At 43.5% G+C, this 20766-nt stretch overlaps 1 long non-coding RNA gene across 1 annotated transcript; it reads right to left on the reverse strand.

The window, feature by feature from the left end:
* Positions 1-1457: 1457 nt before the first annotated feature.
* On the reverse strand, positions 1458-14256 carry LOC148094362 (uncharacterized). Its single transcript, XR_015714294.1, has 3 exons — positions 14088-14256; positions 2766-2840; positions 1458-1490 (listed from the first exon to the last, which is right to left on the reverse strand). It is a non-coding gene; the product is annotated as an uncharacterized LOC148094362 (long non-coding RNA).
* Positions 14257-20766: the final 6510 nt, after the last annotated feature.

Below are 20766 nucleotides of genomic sequence, written 5' to 3' on the forward strand. Positions count from 1 at the left end.
AGAAATATGCCACAAAACAGGCACAGAGCAGGCCTAGGGAAAGCAAGTCTCTACTAGACTAGGATAACAAGAGGGGGGAGATTGCTTCCAATAAAACATGGAACTCTATTTAGGAAATGGAAAATATTTTTGACAGCCCTGTGACAAATGTTACAGAATTTTGGGAAAAAATATTTGTTAGAAAACAAGAAGTGAATATAATCAAAAAATTAATTCCACACACACAAAAGTGAAAACTTACTAAGTATTATGTTAATGTAGCATAAATGTAGTATTTCTGTCTGATAGCCATCTTTCTCTGCCAAATTACCAGATTGTTAGGAACAAAAAATTTATTTTGAAAGCAGGGAGACCAGCCTACTTGCTGCATCTGGCTGTGCAAGGTCATGGTGACTAGGAAGAAGGGGTTGGGATTGTCCTGGAGAAGTGCTCAGGTTTCAGTCACATAGGGGTCCCAAAACTGTATACACACTGTAACAGCTGCTAAAACACTAGATTTTCACTCCTTTCCAGGTTTAACTGATTTGAAATAATGGGGGGAGACAGACTAAGCTTTGAGCAGAGAAAACTTATCCTAACAACCCACTAGACCTTCTTTCATAGGGATTCATAAACATAAAGTTTACGGTACAAAACCAGCCAACACTCAACAAATTGAGGGAGCAAAATACAGAACCAAATAATTCTTGCTGTTTGCGATTCCATTGCTTTGCCTTATCACCTGTGCCTGGACCAGAACGGTCATCAGTTTGAAAACAGGAACTGACCAAAAAATGATTCACTTCTGTAGATTCTTTCAAATTCTGAAACTGAACTATATGTTACTAAACACTGACTTGATAATCATTCAATGTGCATACACAACTTTTGGGACACCCTGTATTTGAGAAAAAGAATGAAGGGTATACAAGGAAGAGGCACAGCCACAGAACTGTATGGCTCAGCAGTAAAAAGTATTTACATAATATAATAGTGTAAACATTGATTCTGATTTAATAAAAACCATGTTACATGTTGAGAGGACAGGGGGAGGGAAAGAAGGCCACGCTGGAGTTGAGAAAGCTAAGCTTTCAGCTGCTATGACAATAAGTCAATAGATGGTGCTAAAAATTGACTTAGCTATTATATTGTTGTTTATTTTGTAAAAAACAAGATTAAAAGTTTAGGTAAAAATTTAAGGCAGATCTTTCTATCACAACCATATTATTGAAATTTAACTTAAAGGTCAGAACCCCTTAAAAAATGGGGATTACTAAGCCAAAAACTTTCCTGAATATGTAAGTTTGATAATTAAGATAACAGTTTGAAAATTAAGATAACAGAAGTGATTTAGAAAATCTACCAAAAAAGGGACATGCGGATGACACTGGGTCCATTATATACTTTTAAAAATCATGGTAGACAATTTAATTCATATTATTAATTTCTTACTTAAGTTTTCAAGTGTTTACTTACATGGTGTGAAGAGCTGTTCCCCCTCTTTCCTTGCACTAAGAATAAAAGGAATAAGTGATCAATGCAGATACAAACGCCTCAGGGAAGCAAAAGTTATGATTCCCTGACAGATACCAAGACACAAAATAAGACAGATTTCACTCCATTTCCTTTATCACTTCTTGACAATTTATAATTTAAATCACTTGGCAAGAGGAGTCCCATAAAGTAAAACTTTATCCTATGTTTTACTGTTTTGACCTAAGAGAGATTCTGTATTAGGTACAAATCAAAGCCGCTCCATGTACTGAAGAAAAGGCAAAGCTAATTAGGCCGGGTGAGAGTCAGCTAATGAACAAGTTTAACTGCTGCATCTCTGAGCCACTGCTCAGCCCTGGTTCCTAATTCTGCATTTACACCCACTTTACTTGAGTCACCAGCATCTAGCAGTTGATGGCTCCAAGAACCAGTTTCTGGCCAGGCCCCTGGAAGCATCCTGCACCACTGACTGGTAACCACCTGGAATATCTTACAAAGGGTCCCATCTAGTTTAAATTGTAAAATGAGTGTGGCTAACCTAACTAAACACCTACAACACAAAATTGTTTTGCTCTCAAAAAGAAATGAAAAAAAACAAAAGCTCCAAGAGGGTCCTGGGCTGCACTTTGTTCCCCACGCTGCCTCCTGGAAGGTGGGGGGGCATCACAGGACTGAAGGCAGCTTTTCCTTTACTGTCTCCCCCTCTCTACATGAGAGCAGCCCATGGTCCCAGAAGAAACCGAAATACAGCAGTCCTACCAAAAACGATCAGCTCCAGAAAGTCAAAATGCACATGTACCATGAAAAGGCATGTTAAAAAGCCCCACTGTTACTGTGCTGCGTTAATTCAGATACACTGGAGCATTCCCCTCTTGTGCTCCTGCTGTCTAATCAACTGAAAGCTTGATCAGTGAGCCCTTTTAAGCAAGAAAACACGATTTAACATAACATTAAGGAAAATAAGCAGGCAAGCAGGGTGATAAAATCCTACAGTTCTGACTCTTTTCCTAAAACAAACAGGGCACAGGAAGCTGACACTAGTTTCCCTGCTGATGCTGAGCTTCTGGGGCCCCGCAGGCCTGTCTGCTCTGATGCCCCCGGGCAGCCCTGCAGCAGGTGAGGGAGCTGGGAGGAGCTGGAAAGCTCTAGATGTGGGGAGGATGGAGCATTTGGTTGAGCGCTATGTAAAATAAAGCCAAAATCACAAATTCAATCCTCACACATGAACAACTGATTTTTTTGATTTGTTCAAATAAAAACCTAAGTGTGACCTAAATTCTATCTTGACTTACCATGCATTTGATATTTCTTTAGGAAAATTGTCCTTGCCCTGGGATGGTAGGAAGGGATTAACTGTAAATACCACTCTGTATAGGAAGAAGAGAAATAAGCATACTGATTTAGTTGAGTAGAAAAATACAAAATTTAAAAAATAGCTATACATCCATTTTAATCACTTAAACAAAGTTGAAAGAGGTTCTTTTTTTGTTTTCATTTTTTAAAAAATATACCTTTATTGATCTCAGAGGAAGGAAAGGAGAGGGAGAGAGAGATAGAAACGTCAATGATGAGAGAGAGTCATTGATTGAGCCTGCAACCCGGGCATGTGCCCTGACTGGGAATCGAACCCTGATCGCCTGGATCCCAGTTCGACACTCAACTGCTGGGCAATGCCCGGCCGGGCAAAAAAGTTTTTAAGTAATGGTAACAAAACAATTTTAGTGAAGGCAACAACATAAAAATTCTACCAGGGTTATTAAAAATTGCAAGATCTTTCTAGATATGAGGAATCAACCCAGGCTATATCTTAGACTTTTTTTTAACTTGCACATAAACAATCTAATTTAAATTGGGGTATCATATATGTGCTTTCCCCCTTCCACTTATCAATTAGAAATACAGTCACTCTCTTTTATGCTGATATTACTAGCTCATCCAAGAAACAGTCTCAAGAAGCAAGTTACACTGTGACGAATTAGCGTCAGATGCAAGCTAATACATCAAATAGGCCCAAATCAAGTGAGCTGCTTTTGGAAAATGTTCTTTACACACGTAGGCTGATTCTAACTCCATTCAGATAGTGAACTTAGTTAGCTGAGGCTTACTTGGGGCTGTTCATCGTGGCGCATTTTAAAGGACAGCATAAGAGCTCAGTGCTCTAATCTACAGGAATAGTTTCATGACAGTGACTTTTTATACTTTTGACAAAGTGATTTTTTAGTTCTGCCCTCAATTTCCAAAGCTAAACTCTCACTTCTTCCTTCCATGCCCCATGATTAATTTGGGGCTTCAATAAGAATTCTTTCTCGGCCTGATCATAGGGCTGCTTGCAAACATGAAATCTGCTGTGAACACATAAAGTAGGTCCCCTGCAGTGCACCTTGCACCGAGGTGGGATAATCTTCTACTTAGGCAAGAATACCAAACACATACTTGAATTTTAATAACACAAAGTGCCCCACTATATGCGATTATAAAGTTGTCATTTAAAAAAACAAACCCTATGATAGGCCTTAGCAATGTCCATCTCAAACCATTTAACCAAACTTCTAAGAAAGTGGACCAAGGTCCTGATGGAATAATGGTTCAGGCGACATTCCCCATGTCACATAATAATGGGCCTGTTTTTAAAAGGGCATTTGGAGGTCAAATATAAATAGACTATAGCCCTGGTTCTTGGAGAATCAAAATGCTCACTGATATGTTAAAACTATAGTAATGAATAAAGTCTAACATCATGTCCAAATGTATTTACCTAGAAGACTTTCCCCTCCGACTAACACAGTTAGAATGTTGCCCAAACATCATTCGGGACTGGCTGGTTAGCAGACATCTGAGCCGTCCACTTTGACAGTCCCGCCAGCAGAGAAATTAAATAACTGAACCAATTGCCTTGTGCTTCAAGGAAGCTCCTTCCCTGAATTTCAAGTTTATTAAATTGCTTTTGAAGACACTATTCTATTCAACATTTTTTTGTAAAAAACTCATACAATTATTTTAAAGGATTTTCCCCACATATTTGAAAAATGAGACAATGTGAGGTATTTGGAAAAATAAACTCCGTTGTGCACAAAGTGAGAGGCAGAGACTATCAGAGCAGCCTGTAACCTCCAGCTGCTGAGAGAATTCAAGACTATTTCCTACCAAAAATAATGCAAATATACTGAATTTGAATAAAAAATAACACATTTGCAGAAGCAGCCATGTTTGTATAGGTGCCTATGCCATGATATAGCTAAATTAGTAATTTCACTGGAAAGCCCAAGAAAAGTATGTACTTCAGTCAAGGAAGCAGTAGGCTTACACACACACACACACACACACACACACACACGCACGCACGCAGGCACGCACACACACACACACACACACACACACACACCCCAAAACAAGATGTGCTGCTATGGCTCTAAATATAAAAATCAAGAAGGCTGGAATAAAAGAAACGACAATATGCAGAAAAAAACAAAATTAGCTCAAGTAACAAACACAAAGCTGAAGCTTCCCCTACCCTACACCCGGTCCTAGGGCAGGCACATGCCCCAGGGCTGGCCGATCAATCCCAGCTGGTCTGGCACCTCCCAGGAACCTCAGAGAAAGGCAGAGCTGACCTCTAGGAGCCTTAGGGCCTCTGGAGCTCTGGGCATTGACTTTACCAGCATGAGGAGGAAGCCTTTTCAGGAGAAATCCACAGGAGCAGAACTGACACGAGTTCTGAGAAGCTCATTTAATTCCTGAACAAAGGAGTACCTTGGTTTTTACTGTGTGAACTCTGGTCATACAAGTCAGTGGTTTTAAACAATCTTTTGAATCTCCTTAGAAAAGCTCTTTAAAATGAAATGACTAGACCAAAAGGTTAGGTTGTTTTTATGGCTCAATGCATACAACTAAGTTGCTTTCTAAAACAGGTGAGGGCACACTAGTGTATAATGCCTGCAAACATACCAGTTTTAGCTTCTACCCCAGCTTTAATACTTAAAGAAATCCCAGTTATGTGAATGAGGAACCTCACAGTGTCTCTAATTTGCATTTCTTTGATTATATGGTTTGACCACAGTTAACAGTGTTATTTCCACCTTGGTGAGTTGCCTTTTGTTTACAGGTACTGTATGTATTGTGCCCACGAGAACCCTAAGGTTATTAATTTGCATGAGCCTTTCATAAAATATTTACTGTTTATAGCCTCCAACAATTTTATATATATATAACTTCCACTTTTTGCTAATGACAAATACTGCATCACTATTTTATAGTGTGGTTTTAAGCAGCATTTTTCAGAAAGACATTGATTTCAATTTATTCCAATTAAATAGAAATGTCAGAAGTCTCTAGGCCAACTGCTGGGCACCTGTTCACTTAAGGTTCCTGCATGTACTGACTGCTCTATCCCTATACTACACATTGTATTTACTATACATTGTATTAGTTTCCTGACCCATAACACAAAATTTAGACTCTAACAAGTGGATTATGCACTAATGATTTTCTCTTTCTGAGTCTGCACTTCCCCCCAGGCAGGTGGCTCCTTCCCCAGGGCCTGGAGCTGGCTGCCCCACCCAAGGGCACAGGGTGAGCCCCTGGGGCCCCCAGGCTGCTGCTCCTTGAGCCTTGCTTCCTAGGAAGCCTCTGCCCCTCCCAGCTCTGGCTTCCAAACCCCCTCTGCAGCTGGCTCGCCTTGGATCTCAAGGCTGCCTTGTTTGAGTCCTCAACACGTGTCAGTGACTGTGACCGAGACGTGATAGTTCCCACAGTGAAGTACACCGTTCTTCCATTATGTATTTTTAAAGGTACTTTGCGCAGTGTCTTCGACTTTTAGGAACATTCCTGAGTAACAATTTACCTCCATTTCATCTCAAATTATGGAATGTTACTGTTTTAACCCTGAAGTTTAATTACTCTAATACATTAGAAAAAGGGTGTGTGAAAAAAGGTAGTATCCCCAAAGCTGATCACATGACATGTCACTCTATCAGTCCCATCCCTGTGTCCATCCATCTGAAATTCACATTCCTGCTCCATCAAGCCTGATGTTTAAACTTGGGAAAACTCAATTTATACCACTCAGAGCCTGTCTTCTCACATGTAAAACAGATATAATTCCTATATTACTGAACTCAAAACACTGTAAGGGTCAAATGAAATGCAAGAGGAATTTATATACTATTTATAGAGCACCAAGAAATGACAAAAAAGCTTTCATAAATTAATTCAAAAGCAAAATATGAACATTTAGTATCATTTCACAGGAAGTGTATGAAGTGCCCGCTCAGTAACCAGCACCCCCACGTCATCTTAAGTAAATGTGAGCCTTGGCTGCCCGTTGAAGGGAAAGGAACCAAAGTCACACAATTAGCAGGAATTTCAGCATTTTTAAAAAATAAGCAAATACATATTTCCCCTGCTTTGTCATGTACATCACTGGATGTCCTCTCCTTCCTTTTCCATGTAACTTATCCTGGAGATCACCACACGCCAGGAAAGAGATATTTTATTTTTTATAGCTCCATAGTAGTCGACTGTGGGGACGTACTAGTTTATTTTTCTGTGACTTGTAATTCTTATTGTGTCACTACATTTAGACTTAATTTCCTTAACTTGGCCCATTTTAGGCCCTTACAGTTTCTGTTAAATCCACAGTTGACTACCCTGCGCTACTCTGCCCGCCGTCTACCTGACACCCCTGCATCCCCCTTCTCACCCAATAGCTTCTCTCTCTCTCCCTCACTGTTCCTCCCTCTTTATACAATTAGCATCATTTCCCTACATATAATCCTCCAGTGGTTTCCCATTACTAGACTAAAATTCGTATTTTTTGTCAAGGCCCACCGGCATGCAGGTCTGAACGCACCGCCTTCCTCCTCCCGGCGCCCGTCAGTCTCTGCAGCCCCCCCCACCCCGTGCCTGCTGTTGGTGGCCTGCACTCTGCGCACCCCCACCTGAGGAACCTGCCTGGAGCGTGTTCACAGGGTTCCCTCATTTTCAGACCGGCTCAGTGTCACTAAAGGGAGCAGCCGTCTTTAACCCTGACTTTCTTGACTGTCCATGTGCTGTCCGCCCCTAGGATCCTCTAGAATGTAGAAACCTTTGCTAGGGTGGGAGCCTGGCCTTGACTATCACTGTTTGTCCTGCATCTGGAATGGTGCCCAGTAAATATCTAACTATTTCAGTGTACCCCAAGTCAATTAAGTTTCTCCCAATTCTCTTATAACTCCTAAGATTTTACCAAATGCAGTCTTTAGATTTGTCATCTAACATCAGCACTTCTTTCAGATCTTAGAGTAGTAGTTACACAAAATCCACAAAAAAACTAAAAGAGAAGTTCTGCTGTCCAGTGAATAACCAATGGTGACTTTACTTTGGGATAAGAACATTTAGTGTTAAAATACCTTAACTGCAAAATGACATCCTAATCAAGATATAAGAAAGCATACCATCTGAAGTCTACAGGTCAGTACAATGCATCTGTTTTTATCTGGGTCCCCAGAATAAAGCATTATAATGGGAGTGTGCATGGTTTCACTTTGGACAATGGCCCATCCTAAAGACTGGGCACCTGAGTGATGCTCCAACCATCTGAAGGTACAGGGACAGTTATGAAAAGGTCTGCAGCAGAGCTGCACACAGTTGCATAGAAATACCCCTTAGAGCGCCCTCCAGGGGTCAGGCACAGGTCCAGGGGCTTTATGTCATTACTTCTCTTTATAACACAGAGTTATAAAGCAGCACACAAACAATGACCTCATTTTTGTAGAATCACGTTATGTTTATATGCGTACGAAAGGTTCAGGAAGAATAAACACCGAAATATTAATAAACGTTCTGGGTGTTCTCACCATAAGCGAGTGACTTTTCTATATTTTCCAATCTTTTACATCAAATGCTTATTAATATTGTCACCAAAAAAAGAGGGTTTAAAATAGCTCCTGGAAAGAGTGAAGATCTGCTGCCCAGAGGTTTTTCCTCATAGTATTGCCAGTTCCTTCCTACGCACCCCTCAGGGGTAGCAGGAGGAAGGGTCCCCTGAGAGAGCACCTTGAGCCAGCAAATTAGCAAAGCTCATGAGGTCAGGACACAAAAGGCTGTGTGAGCAGTTGGTGAGTAATAACAACACTGCATGACAGGACCTTAGTGTCTTTTTTGTGTTACTGAGGCCACCATCGGTTACAGTCGATATATTGTTAGATAAAGGCAAGGTGCTACACAAATTCTTTTAAGTCTGTCTGAAATCTGTACTAGGCTCTTAAGAATATCCCCTGGAAATGACTTCAAGAAACCACCTTCTGTTCCAGAAGAACAAGGCAGAGCATCATTCAAGCGTGATTCTGTGTAAGAGGCACATGGTTCAATTCTCCAGCACAGAAAAGCCAGAATGTTTTACATCTAAGTAGGTATTTCCTATTTCCAGGGAAATTGATATAAAATTATCTGAAATATAGACATTAAAAGCAAATTCTCAGTGTCCTTGGACTTTACATTTGCTATTTTCACCTTGTTTCTACGGAAACTTAATAACAGGCAATTGCTGAAACTGAGCTTTCTCATATCAAGTTATTGAATGTATCTCCAAAATTAAAAACAATTTGAAATAGAAAATCTATCACATTAAACATAAAAGGCAATTCTATACTTTGAACCCTGTATTTCCAGCTTCTCTGGTTTACATTACTCACTACAGGCTTGTGCTCACTCCCTGCCCTCTCACCAGCTTCTCACAAGGTCCCTCTGCGTCCAGAGCTCTGTCGGCTTCCATCCGAGGCCGTCGGAACACACTCCCTAAAACACAGCAACTCGCACCCGGGGAAATTCCTGCTCCCCCGTGACTTCTACTTTGACTCTTACCCACTGTGATGAGTTTATAGACACAGGGGGAGCAGCCGTTGCTTCTGAGTTGTATACAGTGATTTCAAACGGGAGTATCACTACTGGAGGAAGTTAAAATGGGCTCACTTTATGGAGAAATATGAAATTTAAGCTGCAATCTAAAGAGTTTGTAAGCACCACAGAAACTGAATTTGGCACATTGCCACCTGCACGTCAGCCTCTTCTGCTCAGCAGCTGTGCCACAGTCACTTCACAGCCTAAGTCTCGGTTTCCTCGGCAGCAATGGAGGGAGAGTATACACGGGCCTTATTTGCAGTTAGAAGGGCCAAAGGAGATACACATGGAAGTGAGTTGTACACCTTAAAAGAATTAAATCAGGGTCCTCTTTAGCCTCTCATCCAACACTACCCATACTAACTGGTTTATAAAATCACTCAGAGGCTTACCTGGCTGCGCCAAGCAGAGCGAGCAGAAGTTTTCACAGGTACTTACTTGCCTGGTGCTTAAAGGTACACTTAATTGATTCACATAATTTGTTCATTTATTTCATAATATTTGAATATTCTGAAAAGCGAGTACTTTTCAGTTACAAAGCCATGTGCACCATCGGGGTGAATTCACACGGCTAATTATTCTAATATTTAAAGAAATTAAAAGCTCAACTAGAGTTTAAATAGAATAAGAGCTATAGTACATTTGCTCTATGAAATAATCTCTGGCATTTACATGAAACAAATGGACCAATGAGGTTTTAACATCTTTGTGAATGTTTTGTACTTCAAAACCAGTCTCCATTAGCTACACTGTCATCAGGCTTATTTTCCAGCAAGTACTTCTTCTCCCTCCCTCTATCCTCCCTCTCCCCCCCTACCCCCCTTTAGGCACCTGGTCTTCAGAAGTTTTACCTCAACATTCCTACAGTTAGACAGGAATCTCCCTGCAGGAGGGGAGAGGACCTAGAGGGCGCCATGGAGACGAACGTTCTGAAGATATATTTGTGTCAAAGTAAATAAATTAATCAGACTCAGAGGTTTCTCCTTTGTGTAAAAAAACAAACAAAATAGTATTCTCTGTAGCACTGGAAGCACATTACACATCATTCAGTAATTTCAAGTCCCTCTCCCACCATTTCCCTCTGTATTCAAATTACAGTTGGGAGGAATAAAGGAGCTTCTAGGCAGCCAACTGAAAACAGCCTACTTAAGACCACCACATAGAGTCCATGTCAGTTGTCTATTTTGAATTGAAATAATAAACTCTAACATCTTTGCAGTTGAACTGTCCTGATTATCAACTATCTTAACAGGTGGGAGCCAGGGTATCCCCAGCCCCTACCTGGTTCCTTCATTTAAGTACCTTATGGATAAGTAAGGAGAGGGAGATGGGATGGATACTCTGAAGTTGGGGGATTCAAGTTTTCACTGACAAAAAGGAGAAAATATACCCAAAAGTCTTCACAGAGGCCCATGAGACATTAAACAGAGGCATAAACAGGAAGGGCCAAGGCCTGGAGTGTCTCAGGCTGGGTTGGAGTAAGAACTAGGGGTCTGGGTAGTGAACATGGAAACTGGCCAGACAGGACTGGAAGGGAATAAGGGGTGGGGACACCAGGAAGAGCCAGCTCCAGAAAAGCGGCCTCCAGGCAAGGAGCCTGAGGGGGTGGCTCCCTGCTAGGGGACCCTGGGGTCAGCACAGGACAGAGGTACTCCTGAGAGCAGTGAACACCCGCCACCTCCTTACCATCGGGCATTTCCACGTCACTGAGGCGCAGGACAGGGTGGCAATCACAGAACAGGGAATGCAAGTTGTCAAGTTCCATGGCAGCCGTGGCTGGTGGTTCTGCCACTGAGTTCCTGGAGCCCCCCCCATACACAGGAGTCTCATATTCCCGAGGCCGCCCCCCAGCGTGCTGGCCCAGCTTGGGGCTGGCATTGGGCTTCAGGCAGCAGCAGGACAGTTTGTTCCCCATGAGGACCCTTCACTCCCTGCTGCTGTCACTGCCTTCACTCAACAGCCCCACCCCCCAACTCCCAAAAATCGCAAAGCCCTGTACAGCACAGGGGCCACTGGGCTGCCAGGCCCTGGGCAGGGCTCAAGGCCTGGCTGTGCCCCTGCTGCTGCCCCCGCTGCTGTCAGCTGTGACCGCCTCCACTGAGCTGACTAGTCTGTGAGGACGGCGAGCAGCCTGACTTAGTCCAAAGGTGTGGAGATCAGACAACTGCTGAGAATCACAGCCACCGCAAGAAGAGAGCACAGCCGAAGCTCCTCCTCCTTCCACAGCTGCTTCTCAACTGAAGGCAGTTCACCTGGTTGGCACCAGCCAACCAGAGCACATTCCGAGGTCACCTGGTTACGAGGGACCCATTCCGCCCAGAGTTCCATCCAGGCCCCCACCTTACAGAGGAGGCAGTGGTTCAGGATGCCCCTGCCCTGCCCTGCACCCACTCCACCCCTTTACCAAGGGCACAGGCCTGGCCCGGTCTCAGCTTCCATACATAATTGCCTAACCAAGTCCAATGTTGTCAGGAGGGCAGAAAAGCTACAAATGTATTGGCCATGGCATTGGGGTGAAGCAGTGAACAGGAAGCGAGGAAGAGAAGACAGCAACTGAGGGCTTCTCTTCCTGAGCATTTGGCTGAGAAGAGAGATGTGGCAGTAGTTAGAGGGAAATACATTACTAGGATATGTTTATTCTTAGATGAAAAATACATGTATATTTATATGTTAAAGGATAAGAGCCAATGCAGAAAAAAACAGAAGTTAGAGGAGCCAGGAGAATGAAGGGAGCAAGCCCCTCGTGAGCAGGAGGGATGCACCCAGAGCAGGGATGGACGAGCTCTGGAAGGACGGAGAGGCCAGGAGGGAGCAGACCTGTGCGGCCACAGTGACATTGCTGGTAGAGGGGAGACTTAGGAAGAGCTTGTCGGATGACCTCTGTCTGTCTTTATTTTAATAGGCTCCTACAGGGAAAGCCCCTGAGAAGGAGAGGGTGAGGTGTCCAGAAGTGTGCCCTTCAGAAAAGCTGAAAGTACCCAACAAAACCCAAATAATATCATTCCTCAAAGGTGGGCAGGTTCAAAAGAACTTTGAGCAAAACCAAGGAGCTCTACTATAAATAGATGTCACAGAAGTAGAAGAGAAGTCTAATTTTTTCCCCAAATAATTAACAGGAATAGCACCAACTTTTGGAGAAGAGTAGAGAAAAATTTAAGACAACAATGACATGTGACTGAAAAAAGTGTGAACATTTACAAGCCCTTTAATCACACATGTGCCAAAAAAAATAAAAAGGAGCAGAGGGAGTGTTCCCCTTTATTAAAAGGACAGCAAGAGGGAAAGATCAGCTCAAATATCAGGGAAGCAGAGATTATTAATATTTAATAGTTTAAAAGATATAAGTAAGGTTTAGTGACAAGAATGAGTGACATATTAAAATGTGGAGACCACAGTGGAGTGGGAAAGGGCTCGATGAAGTTCAGTTTCAGTAAACAACATGGAGTTAAATCCTTAGGACCTAGTGACTGAATTCCGTGGTGATAATATTATTGTCTAACGTCCTAGGAATGTCATTAGATACCATTCTGGATGACTCTTGTACACTTGATGGATGCCTAAGATTATGTGACAAAGTAGCGCCTGCATTTATCAACAGATCCACACATAAAGAAATGCATGACCTTGAATACTAAAGAATTTTAAACTTGCTAAGCTAAAAATTAATAGAAAGAATTATCAAGAAAGTAGATTTTAAAAGATTTTGTTTGAAGAAAACACTGCAGAGCAGTAAGAAAAAATCCTCTACTTCTATAACAGTAGCAAATCAGGGAGAGCAAAGGGAAGCTAATAGGAGTGATATGACTTGAGTTAGGGCAGAGTTTGATTTTGTGACAGAATCAGAGACCTTGGTTTTGCTCCTGATGGCTGAATATCCCCTGGGAGGACTTTATGATCAGTGTTTAACATGGTCTGGTGTGAACTCATTCATTCACTCATTCAATACCATTCAATACGTGAGCCTTTACCACAGCCTACATACATGCATTCTTAGGTTCTGGGGATGTTGCTTTGACCAAGATAAACAAGGTGCCTAGTGTCATAAAATTTATTTCTAGTAGAAGGGTCAACACACAGTGTTGCCCATCCCACCACAAACTCATGGCTCAGGATGGCTATTGATCTCCAGCTATTCTGTCTTCATTCCAGACAGCAGGGCAAAATGATAAGGGACATTTTTTTCCAGAATATCCACATAGCACAATGCTTATATATTACTGCCTTAAAGACTAGTCACATGGCCACACCTAGCTGCAAGAGAGGCTCAAAATATATAATCATATAACTGACTAAGTAAGACAGAAGACAAAACTGATTATTGGAAAGTAACTAGCACTCTATGCCACAATATGTAAGAAAAGATTAGAAAAGTTTCAACTTCAGGAATAATCATGATACAATATCATAACCCTTTGTAAGCATAAGTGAAAAATTTATACCAGCAGGTCTGTAATAGTCTTTTCTGAAGCAAACAGGACAGGAACAGTGGAGAGGGGTTTAAGCCATAGAATGAAACTAGGTTACATAGAAAAAAGATTCTCCTGCAGTCAAGTCATCAGGATTACTTAGAACATGGGTACTGTGACTAATAGGGGTCCAGCCTGAGTATTATAATGAGTGGTTCTTACAGAAGAGGATTTTGTGTGTAAGTAATATGCACATTTTTCCAGGGCTGACTGCATCATCATCATCTTATTCTCTAAGGCATATGTAAACAAAAATGCTAAGAATTACTATACCTGATTTGATGGGGAACAACTCTCATTCCCAACTTCAGAAAATTATAATCCAGATTTGTTAGGAAGTAGGGCATTCGATGATGTTGATATTCACATTTTAGTGAACTGTCCAGTGCCTCTTCCACCTGTCTCTTTCCAAGCCTTCTGAACTCTTCTCCCATCTTCTGTCTTCTCACAGCATGTAGGTTTCTTTCCACCAAGTGAGTCAATTGACATGAGAATTTTAACTTATTTGATATGATGCGCTGAAAAAATAATAAGGGTGTTAGTTTGCCAGACCATCAGGGCATTAATGTTTATTGGACAGGTCAGTGTCAGCCCCAAAGGTCCACTGTGATTACAGTCCCAAATCTCGGGGCATTTTATGAGGCCAGTTCTAAGATAGGTTTCCAGTGTTAGAGGAGGGTTTTTTCTTTTCCTTTCCTTCCTTTTCATTTCCTTTTAGGTGTTCAGTAAGTTTATTAAAGAAGTATCAGTAGAAAAAATGCCTTTTATCTCTCTGGTGAGTTCAGTGAGGTGTATGTGCATCACATATTTAATGGTATCTAGCTGGCTAGCTGGCTTTAATATACCCCTTTAAAAAGAAATAACCTGCTGGCCTGTAGAGTTTATGATGAGAAACCAGCTGACAGCCTTATGGGAGCTCCTTTGTAGGTAACAGCTTGTTTTCTCTTGCTGCCCCTAAGATTCTCTCTTTGCCTTGGATTTTTGGAGTTTTAATTATGATGTGTTTGGGTGTGGGCCCCTGTGGGTTCTTCTTGCTTGGGACTCTCTGTGCCTCCTAAACTTGTGTGACTTTTTCTTTCATTGGTTAGAGAAATATTCTGCCATTATTTCTTCAAACAGGTTCTCTAACCTTTGCTTAGGTTCAACCTCTTCTGGCAGCACTATGATGCAAATATTGTTACATTTCATGTTGTTCCACAGCTTTCTTAAACTATACTCCTGTTTTTTAATTGTGTTTTCTTTTTGGTTCTCTAATTGAGTGATTTTTTTCCACCCTGTCGTCTAATTCGCTGATCCGATCCACAGCTTCCCCTAATCTGATGTTCATTCCTTCCAATGTTTTTTTTTTATTTCTACTATGTCGTTCTTAATTTCCTTCATAGTTTCTATACCTTTTTTCATGCTGTTGAGCATCATTATAATCAGTATTCTGAACTCTGTATCATCAAGTATTCAAGGTAATGCAAAACAAGGATCTGAAACCAAGAGTACTCTATCCAACAAGGGTATTATTCAAAATAGATAGTGAAGCACAGCTGGGCATGGCTCAGTGGTTGAGTGTCGACCTAAGATCCAGGCAATCGGGGTTTGGTTCCCGGTCAGGGCACATGCCCAGGTTTCAGGCTCGGTCCCAGTAGGGGGCAAACAGGAGGCAGCCGATCAATGACTGTCTCATCATTGATGTTTCTATCTCTCTCTCCCTCTCTTTTTCTCTCTCTGAAATCAATAAAGATATATTAAAAAAAAAAACAACAGATGATGAAATAAATGCTTCCCAGACAAAAAAGGCTAAAGGAATTTATCCCCACCAAACCAGCACTGCAAGAAATGTTAAGGGGACTGTTGTAATGAGAAGATGAAATAGAGAATGAAAAACATAGGCAATAAAGAAATTATATGGCAATGGATAAGTACCTATCAATAATAACAAAGATAAGTGGAATAAATGATCCAAGCAAAAGACATAAGGTAGATGAATGGATAAGAAAACAAGACCCAATATATGGTGTCTACATGAGACCCACCTCAGAACAAAAGACTCAGACAGGCTGGGGAAAAAACCCAAAAAACTTCTAGAAGACTTTAAAAGAGAAATCAAAAGCAATACAGTCATAGTAGGGGAATTTAACACCCCACTGACTTTACTGGATAGATCTTCCAGACAAAATATCAACAAGGAAACAGTGACTCTAAATGACACACTAGATCAGATGGGTTTAACTGATATTTACAGAACATTTCACCCTAAAGCTGCAGAATATGCATTCTCCTCTAGTACACATGGGATATTCTCGAAGACAGACTTCCAAACAAGTCTCTACAAGTTGAAAAAGACTGAAATCCTATCAAGTATCTTCTTGGACATTTACACCACAGAATACTATGCAGCTGTAAAAATGAAAGATCCCTTACCCTTTGAGACAGCATGGTGGGATCTGGAGAGTATTATGCTAAGTGAAGTAAACCAGTCAGAGAAAGACAAGTGTCACATGATCTTGCTCATGTAGAATCTAATGAACAAGATAAACCAATGAACCAAGTAGATTCAGAGACATAGAAGCATGGAAGAGACTGAAGAATCTCAGAGGGAAAACAGATGGGGGTCTGTGGGTGGGAAGAGATTAACATAAGAGTTTATAGGCATCTTTGCATAGCCCTTGGGCTCAGACAATAGTGGGGTGAAGGCCTGGGGGGAGGGGTACAGAGGGGATGGGATCAATAGGGGAAAAAAGAGGACATGTGTAATACTTCCAACAATAAAGATAAATTGAAAGAAAAAAAAAGAAATAACCTGCCTCAGTTCAAAACTGAGGCTTCAAAGTTGAGTATTTGTCCGGCTCCAGCTTAATTTCCTGAGCCTACAAGAGAAACTGGCACACAGTGCTCCATAAATAACTAAGTTGCCCTGGCTTCTGTGGCTCAGTTGGTTGAGTGTAGTCCCATGCACCTAAAGGTCGCTGGGTCAATTCCTGCTCAGGGCACATACCCTGGTTGCAGGTTAGATCCCAACTGAGGCGTGTACAGAAGCAACTGATTGATATTTCTCACATCGAAGTTTCTCTCTCTCTCCCTTTCTTTTCCTCTCTGTAAAATAAATAAAAGCATATTTTAAAAAATAAAATAAATGACTAAGTTAATTAATTTTATGTTTGGAAAAACCTAGCTGTAAGAGAGAAAAATTAGCCACCTTTTGATTCTACACAGAATAGCGGAAAGAAATCCACAGATAAATTGACTTAAGTAACAGGTTTAACCTCCTCCGTCCCCAGCGCCCTTGGAAGAACCAGGCCGAACTTGTAAGCCAGCCGCCCTGTCCTCGGAAGGCCGTCCCAGACACTGGCCCATCTGGCACCTGGGAACTTAGATTTCCAGAAGGTTCCCACCACATTTAGTTTAGAGGAGCCCCCTGTGCCTAAACGGTTTGTACAAACAATGTGGTTTGTGTGAAACATGGGCTTTCCTTGTGGCTCTGGAACTTGGCTGTATGCTGGTATGGGATGCCCAGAGGATGGGCCCCCAACAAAATCTCAGGGCACTGAGTCCTGCTGGCAGCATTTCAGGTGCCCCAGAACTGGGTGCTGGGAGTTAAGTGCTCCCCTGTGACTCCCCTGAGAGGGGACCTTGGGAGACAATGCCTATTCCCCAGGACTTCTCCCCTGGAGCCTTTGCAAATTTTGCCTTTTCCTTTCCCTGTAATAAATCAAAGCCAAGGATCTGCTAAGGAATCAGCAAACCAGGGGTCTTGGGGACCCCGATCCATCCAGAAAACAAGTTAATGTTTACTCTTGCCAATTTTTCCTCCCTTTGAACAGAGAAATGGCAAAACTCTTGCTTTATAAAATAAGTTGCCTGTTATTACTAACTCAACAAACTTGTGTGCCTAAGGTAGGTGCCTACAGATGACCCCGACAATCAGTCGCAGGCGTTACCTTGTCTCCATGTGCTTATGCTTCTCCCTAAGTGGAGACCTTCCTCCTGAGCCGCTCTGGGCCTGCTCCCCAAGGTGGGACTGCGAGGACCCCTGGACTGCCAGGCGCTCTGGGTGCAGGTGGTGCCATCGCTCATGTTATGAATCTCCCCAGGGCTTTTCCCTCCACACTTGTGTCCAACTCTTTTACTCTGAGATTCCTCTTATTTATTGCTTATTTGCATAGGCTTCTTCGACTTTAATCCAAACCCGCTCAGGCAAAGCTTTGTTTCTAACTGAAGTGTGCTTAGCGGACTGAATTTCTTGCTGATACTGTCCCAGGAAGAAAAGGCTCTTGGCAGCCTCAAGTACAGAACAGGAGCTACTAGAACCCTGCCTGTGAGAGGCGGCGCCCCCACCAGCGGAGCTGGCGCTGGGAGATGAACTCAGGGCAGCCCCTGTCCTCCTTCTCAAGGACTTTGTACCTGTGTTGCTGCTGATGGAGAGGAACGTTCATTAGTGGGATGAACGGGAACAAGAGTTACCCGATTCCTGAAGCCGGCCTGGCTGGGCGTGTGGGGCGACCCTGAGGGACCCGGACTTGGCAGGGATGCGAGGCAGGTCTCCAGGCAGAGGCACAGGCCCAGCTGGTCCGTGCCTGGGGCGCCTCGGGCAGCGGGTTTTCCAAGCCCCCCTTCCCGCGCCCCAGCCCCCCTGCAGGAGGGAGTGGGGCGGGCGGGCCGCCTCCGCAGCACCCGGTGCAGCTCCCGCAGCTCCCAGGGGCCCAGGCAGGGCGCCCGCAAAACCGCCCTGGCCAGCGCCCTTGGCGGGCAGGCACAGGAGCAGGTGCAGGCTGCTGGGGTTCCCCCGCCGCTGGGAGCCCCTTCTCCGCCCCCCCCCCCAGGAAGGCCAAGGGGAGCCCCTCCCGGGGGCGCCTTCCCGCCTCCCCGTGCAGCCGCCTGTACTCACCCCGCGGCGTCTCCCCCAGGCTCAGGTCAGAGGTTGTGCAGCTCAGCGCCCCTCCCCCGCACCAAGCCCGCACTCTGGGCTGCGAGCCGGCCCCTGCGTGGCTCCCGCGCCCGGGGCCCCTCCAGCCGGCGCCAACAGCCGCGCGGGGCTGGGCCGGGACTGCGCTCGGGCCCCTTAAGGTCACCAACCGACCGCGGCCGCTGGGGGAGGGGCGACTGCGGGAGGAGCGGTGGGCGCGCTGCGGGGCAAGTGCGGGTTCCACGCACGGAGAGGGCGCAGTGAGGGCGGGGCGTGTGCACGCTCCAGGGGCTCAGGTGCGGGCACTAAATGTTTGCAGGGGGGCAGGGGGGGCACAGCGGGAGGGGGCGCAGGCTCACCCCTGCAGGCACCGATGGTGGGGGGGGGTGACAAGTGGACCAGCCCAGGCCCACACTCCCCGCATCTGGGGGAGGGAGTGGGGGGTGAGGGTTTGGTGCGGGGAGGAGGGGAGGAATGAGCCCTGTCCTGACCAGGAATCAAACTGGTCACCTTTTGGTGCATGTGAGGATGCTCGGGCAACGGAGCCACACCAGCCAGGACTTAGTCAACTTTTAAATGATAGTTTTGCCTATTTTAACATGACTGAATGTCAAAGTAGAAATGATTACTTTTGTTACACAAATAGCAGGTGCTTGTATTTTGAACTTTAGGCTTCAGTTTTATCTAAATAATCAAAACAGAATTTAATGGCCTCAAATACATCTGTTTCTATATCTAAGGCAGCATCAAATAGCCAAATCAAATTATAATTCTGGATTATGTATAGGAGTAATTTTATAACTAATTTGAGACTATAACAATGATCGCCTTAAATTTAGTACCACTAAGGTCAGTGTCACATTGCCATGCTACCATAGCAAAGTCCAAGTGATCATACACGCCTTTCCCCTGTGCCTTTACATTTGGTTATTAAGACCAATTTCTTGAAGAGATCTGCCATATTTCTTCATTGGCTTCTTTTTTCCAACTAAAACTGTTTGTCTGGCAATACAAAAGGTCAGACCTGTCTTCCGAATGAGGCAACGTAACAGAAAGTCTGTACTCTGGGACGTATCAAAACTAAGAAGCTGGAGGAAGCGAAGTCAGCCCCCCAACCCCATCCTCCAGACTCTGACTCCCGGCCTCAGATGTTATGAATAGCAAACAAGAGAAGAAACATGCATGTGCTTGGAAAAGTATAAAGTATTATTTAAATGTGAAGTACTGCTATTAGTCCTTAGGGTGCTATGTGGGAAAAAGAAAGAACGACACAGAACTGTGCATTTGCCTCAAACTGCTGCTGCCACCTTGGTCTTCAACCAGCTGAGAGACAAGTAGGTGGGAGAGGCCAGCAGCAGCTCTGCCCTCCACCAAAGGAGGGGAGCGCCTCCTGGTTAGTTTGGGGAGGACATAGATAGAGAAAGCAAAAGCAATTGCTGCTGCTTTCATCTTTCTTCCTATGTGTAAGCTTTCTAACGATCCACAACGGAACCAAGAATCAAAAATCCCAGTAATATCCCCACAGTGAACCTTCAGAAAGCGGCACTACTGTGCTAGTCACTATCTTAGTCTCTGGTAATAGAAGAACAAAAGGAAAAGCATAGGATAAAAAGCGAGTAAAGCAAAGAATTATCAAGGAATAGGTAGAAAATAAAGATCTGAGGCTCCCTTTTATTCTGAGGATTAGCAAGGGAGAAACAAAATCCACACTTCTGTTTAACATACAGAGCAGGTTTCCCATGCTGATAAGACACCCACATGCTAGAGGGTCGCTGGAGACACTAAGCACACAGCCTCTGAAGCATTGCTCAGATCAATATTTATGCACTCAATATTTTTCAGCACCTACTATGTGTCAGGGGTACACTGTGTGGTGGGTTGATACCAAGCTGTAAATTGAGATGAAGCCAAATTCCTAAAACAATGACACAGCATTGCTCTCCGACATGTGCTCTGAATTGCCTTCATCTAAAAAGAGAAATTAGTTCATGAAAGCGGAAGGAAAATGGATAAAAAGGGATGTCCTAGCCGTTGGCATCTTCTACCCAAATGACAGGA

This window comes from Miniopterus natalensis, chromosome 1 (assembly GCF_054644295.1).
Source record: "Miniopterus natalensis isolate mMinNat1 chromosome 1, mMinNat1.hap1, whole genome shotgun sequence".
In the NCBI taxonomy this organism is placed as follows: Eukaryota; Metazoa; Chordata; class Mammalia; order Chiroptera; family Miniopteridae; genus Miniopterus; species Miniopterus natalensis.